Raw genomic sequence first — 6,428 nt, 5'->3', positions numbered from 1 at the left:
CCACCCCCCCCCCCTTCATTTTTCACAAGCAGTGGCCTAAGCTTTTCAACACTTCAGTCTTAAATCACGTTTTTGACTGGGGCTAATCCGTTTTTAATGGTGTCTGGGTATAGAGCGCAACTGTCCGCCAACTGCTTTGTTTTTGGGACAGTGACATTCACTTTGTTTTACGTTCAGGCTTTCCAAGGGGTTTGCATTTGAGAGCTGCATCTTCCCCAGTGAAGATCTCTTAAATATTTACTTTACAAAATGGAGTGAATGGACTTTCATGCAACTCTTTTGAGGTTTTTATCATAAACTAATTGATCTTCTTCACAAGTGGTTTGTGTAGCGAGCCAACATTGCTGGGATAGCGCTCAAGTCTATGATGCATTTTGGTGTTCTGCATGTATGAACCCATAGATCTCCAGGTGCAGCTGATGGGCTGTCAGCATACGCACCTCTTTGTACAATGATGGGGTTTTTGTGGAATTTCATATTTAACCCTATTTATATAATGGTGAGTAACCAATGACAGACTCTGCTGAGAGCCAAATAAACTGGCATAGCCGGAGGGCATTATCTTTTCAATAACGCAGTGTTGCAGAAGTTTAAGTCATTTAAGATTAGAGCGTGATTCCTTCATGTTGTGACTGTCAGAATTGCACAGAGAAGCAGCGACTTACTCCCAAGTTTCAAGCAAGGGAGGATGGCACATTGCATTAGGACGGGCAGTGCCTATACCGGTCTGTCTTGTACATATGGGAACAAGGGCAGAAATAGAGGGAGGCTAACAATAAAGCTGTCCCTCTCCCAAAGCAGCAGGCTCCAGGTGAGTGCAGTAAAAGAGGGGAGACAACAAGGGAAGACTTGAATTGATTGTTATAACTGAACTGACTGTACGTTGCAATGTTCGGGTGTGTGATTCCCAAATATCAGAAACTTAGATACAGGAAAAAAAGCATCTAAAGCTCATTAAATTAGCTGGGATGCGATGTGAAAGCCACATTGCTAATAAACCATTAAATAAACAAGAATTCTCTTTTAACTTTTCTCTCTACAATTTCATCAGGCCTTAAGATGTGGTACCTTTTATAAATCTCTAGGGCCCTTAATACAGTCGCTCCACCAGCCACGTGGAAGCCAGCATGCCAGAAAAAATAGTACTTAACAGAACCAGTTAATTTAATGCATTTGAATAATCTCTGTTCTCCCTAGGAAGTCGAGAAGCTTTCTGTAGCTTGTGCTAAATCAACTTTTAACAATTAAAAAGCTGAAGTGTGGTTGGCAGAAGTGCATATTTTACCTAGTAAAGGTGTATACAGATAACACGGATAGCTAAATTTCAAATGAGAAACTCTTTAATGCCTTCTACAGAGGGAATTGAGGCCATGCAGTAAAATGACTTCTGTTTCTTGGCAGCTAACCTTCTCCTGACAACAGAAAATCCTCAGATGCCTTGCAATGGAGTTTTGCTTTCCTTTGTTCTGGATACGGGTGGATTTCTGCGGTAGTCACTTGATGCAATGGAGCCTTGTATTACTTGAGTGGAGTTGCAGCATTTGGGCTGGTTGCAGCTTAAATGGAGAAACCTTTTCCTGGTGTAAATGCATTTGGTTTGCTTCGAAATAGGTGTGGCGAGCAGCAGTCCTCCGAGTTAAAGCTGGTTCTTAGTTGGCCAATGTTTTTGTTTGAACAAAATAACTGCCTTAAAATTGTAATCACAAAAGCCAATTTAACAAGCTAGGTTAATGATATAGCATCTTTTGCTTTCTCCCCTCACCCCTATTGGATTTAAATGTATTTCTATGTCCCTCTGTGTGTTTAAAGCATAAATGCCCAGAGCCAAGTGCTGGAAGCCCAGTTCAGGCTGTGTTTTCTTTTTCATAATCTAGAAAACTCACTATAAAAACATGAGAAAACAAGTGTTTGCCACCCAGTTGGGTGCTGCCAGCAGGGCCTCTTTCATTGTCTGGTCCTGCCAGTTGCCCACAGGATCTTTTTGTACATACCTAATATTATAAGTGTAAATTAAAGTTATACAAGTGGAATAAACTTGTCCTTTATAGAATTATGGCCAATACTGGGAGATGCTTCCAAGCAGGAGGTCTTGAAGAAAAATACATTTGTTTTTAAAAAAAAAAAAAATGCTAAATTCTGCCTTCCAGAAGCAGGTTTAGCACTTGTGTTGTTAGTCACCTTATTTCACCTGGTACTTGGAGATTGTTATGAACTCCTGGAGTTTGGTTATTAAGACGTGGAAGAGGCTGACTTTCCCCAGTGTTCAGAAAGTAGGCTCAGGCTCTTGAGCCAAATGCTAACATTTAGTTTGAAAGTAAGACAAATATGTAAAATAATGGAGCTAAGCTGCAGGGCTCTTGACAGGCTGCACTGAATTTTGGTTTTAAGAAATTCTTATTCTCCCATCACGTACATCTGTTTTGTTCAGTGTTTTGTATCTTGTTGTGCTGGTGTAACTTATTCTGTAACGAGTCCTGGCTTTTGATAATTGGTATATTGATTTCTTTTTTAAGTACATGGATGGGTTTTTTTAGGTGCTCAGATTACTTTTATCATTCTTAAAATGCTTTCTGCTCTGGCACTTCCCCTTTGTGCTTTTAGGTTTGTCCTAAGATGGATACAGTGAGTTTTAACAGAAGTTTTCTGGTCTTGCTTTATTTAGGAAATGAGAAGGGCAGCTTTATTGAGTATATGGGATTCAAGATTATCCTTAAAACTAGGTTCAGTACAAAAGAGCTGCTTCTCATTTAAGCCAAAGAGATGTTCTTTGAACACTCATGATGGCAAGGCACTGATTTGTGGGTGTATAGACTTGAAACTGAGAGTGGCCTTCTAATAAGGTTTGGAAATAATTAGTTTTACCTTTATAGTAATGTACCATGTAGGCGATAGAAATGTTGTTGCCTGTAACAGCTTTCATTATACCAGTCACTTTGTTGATATAAGGTTTTTTTATTGCGAGGGAAGTTTGACTTTTTCATATTGTAAAAACCCAGGCATCAGTTTATAAGCAGCTGCACGTGTAGACTTTCAAGTTTGGGTTGTATTTGATGGCAGTAAGTGATGCCGAGGACACCTTCAGCTTTGATTTCCCACCCTGCTTTTCTTGCTTTCGTATTCAACTTGGGCACTTGAACTTTGGCTTTATTTTTTGTATCTGCTCCATTGAAATCACAGTATGTCAAAGGTGGGAGGTATTATTTACTAAAGTAGCTTTGTATTGAAGCTAATGAGAAAACTTCTCTATATTAACGTTTTCCTATACCTTCTTTAGTTTCCTTCAGACTTGGAAACAGTCAGATCATTTTTGCTAGTCAGATTGCTAGTCTCCTTAAAAATGGATTGTTCTCTGTCTTCCCTGCATTTCTGCAAATGAATGGCAGGTGAATGTTTTGCGGTGGATCTTCTCCAAAGGAAATAATGGAAGAGATACTGCAATTCCTCATGGGCAGTGGACAGTTCTCAGCTCACAATCAACATTACCTTGCCTTGTATTTAAGGGGCACATTTTGAAGGTACAAAATAGCAACTAAGGAATGCGATTTCCAACCAACCCTTCCTCCCCACTAAAATCTTAGCAATTGAACTTCCACCCATGACCTCATAAGAAGGGGATCTGAGACCACCTGCTTTAAGAATGTGCCAACTCCACTTGTAGACAGCTCTGCTAGCTTTCAATGTGATATTTAAAAGCATGCTCTGACTTCCTAACATGCTGGCCTCTTAATGAAAGAAAAGTGAAGAATTTAGCAGCTAATAAAAGCAATTAACTATTCGTACATTCTGATGTTTCTAAGCCCTTTTAAATTAAAGTCTCCATGTACATCCAGTTGATGTTAAAATATGGTTCACTCGATCTGAAATGTAAACTTATTTCATTTAAGCATGCCATTGGAGTTATGAAGTCGCTACAGCGAAAATATCCAAAGTGAGCCGCTTTTATTCCAAAAACAGTACACTTCTTAAAGGAGTCATTTTTGCAAGCCTTTCCTAAGGGAGTGGAGTCAGTGTTGATAGTCAGTTTTACATTTTAAACATTACTGCATATTTCCACTAAACATGAAAGTAGTTTCAGTACTGCTAGGTTTTGATTCACACCTTTCTCCTCTTTTATATCCTTCACATAATTAGATGTCAGTCAAAAAGCAGAAGGATAATACTTATATTTTATATTGAGAAACACCCCCACACCATTAGTGGAAAAATATTCTTGTGGGGAAAATGCAGGAAGGTGGATTTGATTGCTGTCTTTGCCAGTGATTTTAATCCTTGTTCAATTAACTTAAACTTCTGAGCTCTAGACTTGCGAGGTGCTTCAGTGTCCATGTTCTTGTTTCATTCCTGTAACTCTTAACAATTTGCTCTGGGTCTGAACTTTCTGTAAACACCTTGATATCTTCCACCAATTGTTGAAGAGGCAGAACATTTTTCCCCATTTTGCTGCCAAGGAAATGTCTCATGGAAGTAATTCCAGTGTTTACCTCTGCTAGGTTATACGGAGCACTTGTGGGAGCCTCCCCGCACCTACTGCATGGCGGCTAGTTCTACGGTTTTCTTAAAAGGTCCCAAAAGACGAAAGATGCTTTTGTTGATTTCAAAATTGAGATTCTTAGCATGCCTCAATCTGGTTATGACGGTTTTAGTTCTGGATTAATCGAAAGATTAAGTAGCAATAAAAAAAAAAGTAAGAAAGTTAGAAAGGCAAAACTAATTACTAGGGAAATTAGAGAAGTTCAAAAAGACAGCGTGTTAACTTCCCACTGTACTCGATCCCTAGTCAAGATATTGGTTTTATCATTGTGTTTGATGAATATCTATATCTGTTTAAAAAAATTCTGATTCTTTAGAACATCAGTGTAATCCATTGTTTGTCTCGCCAATCTACATACGAAGCAATGAAATCATTCCTATTTAAGTCATTTTCAAAAAAGCCAGAGCAGAAGTGCGCACGGCACGGCATGGCCTGTCAGATTTCAGCGAGTCTGCAAATTCTGCTAAATACCTTGTCACAAGGACACGAAAAAGGACAGGAAAGGATTTTCTAAAAAAAAAAAAAAATACTTATGAAAATGTACAGGTGATTCAGGTTGTTCATGAACACTGACCAGTGGAGTTGTCATTTTTATTGTATAGAAACTATTGCTTGAAAAGAATGCTATCCCTTACTCCCCATTTGCTTAATTGTTTGATACTTTTATATAATGAGTGACAGTGTATCTAGAGGAACTGAATGTGACACATTTTATGACTTAACAGGAATTGTCACCAAATCAACACTGTCTCTTGTTGACTGACTTATTAGCTGCATTTAAGAGTCAGTTTGTGCTTGCTGGGTCCCTGTCTGTCCCCTTCTCCTTCCTGTCCTCCTGCCATGTCAGGCAACTCCTAGGGGTTTGATATAGAAACACAGAATTCCCACTAACTGATCATTAGTTCTGGGTCAGTGGCACACTATACCTCAAAGGCTGACTTGCAATCCTGGATATACTCTTCAAGTTAATTGGAAAAAAAAAATAACCCAGAAGCACTGCAGCTCGCGTCTGGCGTCTGTTCTGGGGTATAATTTAAAATTGCATGTCCACTTCTTTTTAAAGCGGCACTTTTAAATAAAAATAAATGTAAAGGCTGGATTCCCCGTAGGGATGGTATCGAACGGCATCTGAAACAGAGTTGCATCCTTGGAAATAGGAAGACGACTTTGGTTTAGTCGTCGTGAAATAAACAAGAAAATGTCAAAGCCAGGGCATAATCTCATCAAAATCACTTTTTATTCCATGCAAGTCGCAGCAAATGGCAACCTGAATCTCTTACATCAGGTGCACAGATGGCCCGAAATTAAGCTAGCCAAGCAGATGGAGCCGCTCGATGGCGCGCTGCAGCTCTCGCCATTTCTCTCGGGCAGCCGAAAATCAGTGTTGCTCGAAGCGACACCAGGCGAATTGTTGCTGCCTGTGGTCACAGGGATCGCGTCTGAAACGCACCTGGATAGTAAGTGAGACAGCAAGCTGTCCAACGCAGGTGCTGCCACTTGTCAAGAAGCTTTTCACTGTTTAATTTAACCAGAACAAGCTATTTCTTTTTGTAAGGGTCTTAGAGGGAGAACTTGTACTGTGAGTCTAATTTCTGACGAGTTCAGATGCCCCAAAACGTTGTGCTGTTCTGAGTGTATATATTAACTCTATCTTTCCCTCTCTCCAGAGTGTAGTATCTGTAGTTTGTTTTTAGTCAAAGTAATAAACCTTTTTGGTGGCAGGAGGGGGTGGGGGGAAGAGACTATTTTTTTTCTCTTGTGAGTGGAAGGGATGAATAACGCTGTTCATAGCAGATCTGGTTAAACTGGGATCTTGTATGAACGTGTAAATAAGCTTAGAGATGGGGGATTGGGGACTGCTTAGCTAGGTGGTCCTTAAAAAAAAAAAAAAAAAAAA

The 6,428-nt window shown here is 39.6% G+C and overlaps 2 protein-coding genes across 2 annotated transcripts in view; one reads left to right on the top strand and one right to left on the bottom strand.

Annotated features, from left to right (window-relative positions):
- The window catches only part of PSMD1 (proteasome 26S subunit, non-ATPase 1), a 137,696-nt gene that overhangs the window by 51,825 nt on the left and 79,443 nt on the right, over nucleotides 1-6,428 (top strand). The window lies entirely within an intron of this gene.
- HTR2B (5-hydroxytryptamine receptor 2B) overlaps nucleotides 1-6,428 on the bottom strand; it is an 18,405-nt gene that overhangs the window by 9,512 nt on the left and 2,465 nt on the right. The gene's annotated exons all lie outside the window — the stretch shown is intronic.

Source organism: Gavialis gangeticus, unplaced genomic scaffold (genome assembly GCF_001723915.1).
Source record: "Gavialis gangeticus isolate Ggan-Ray unplaced genomic scaffold, GavGan_comp1, whole genome shotgun sequence".
NCBI classification, from domain to species: Eukaryota; Metazoa; Chordata; order Crocodylia; family Gavialidae; genus Gavialis; species Gavialis gangeticus.
Note: the sequence above shows the minus strand (reverse complement) of the source record. Positions and strands in the feature narration are given on the sequence as shown.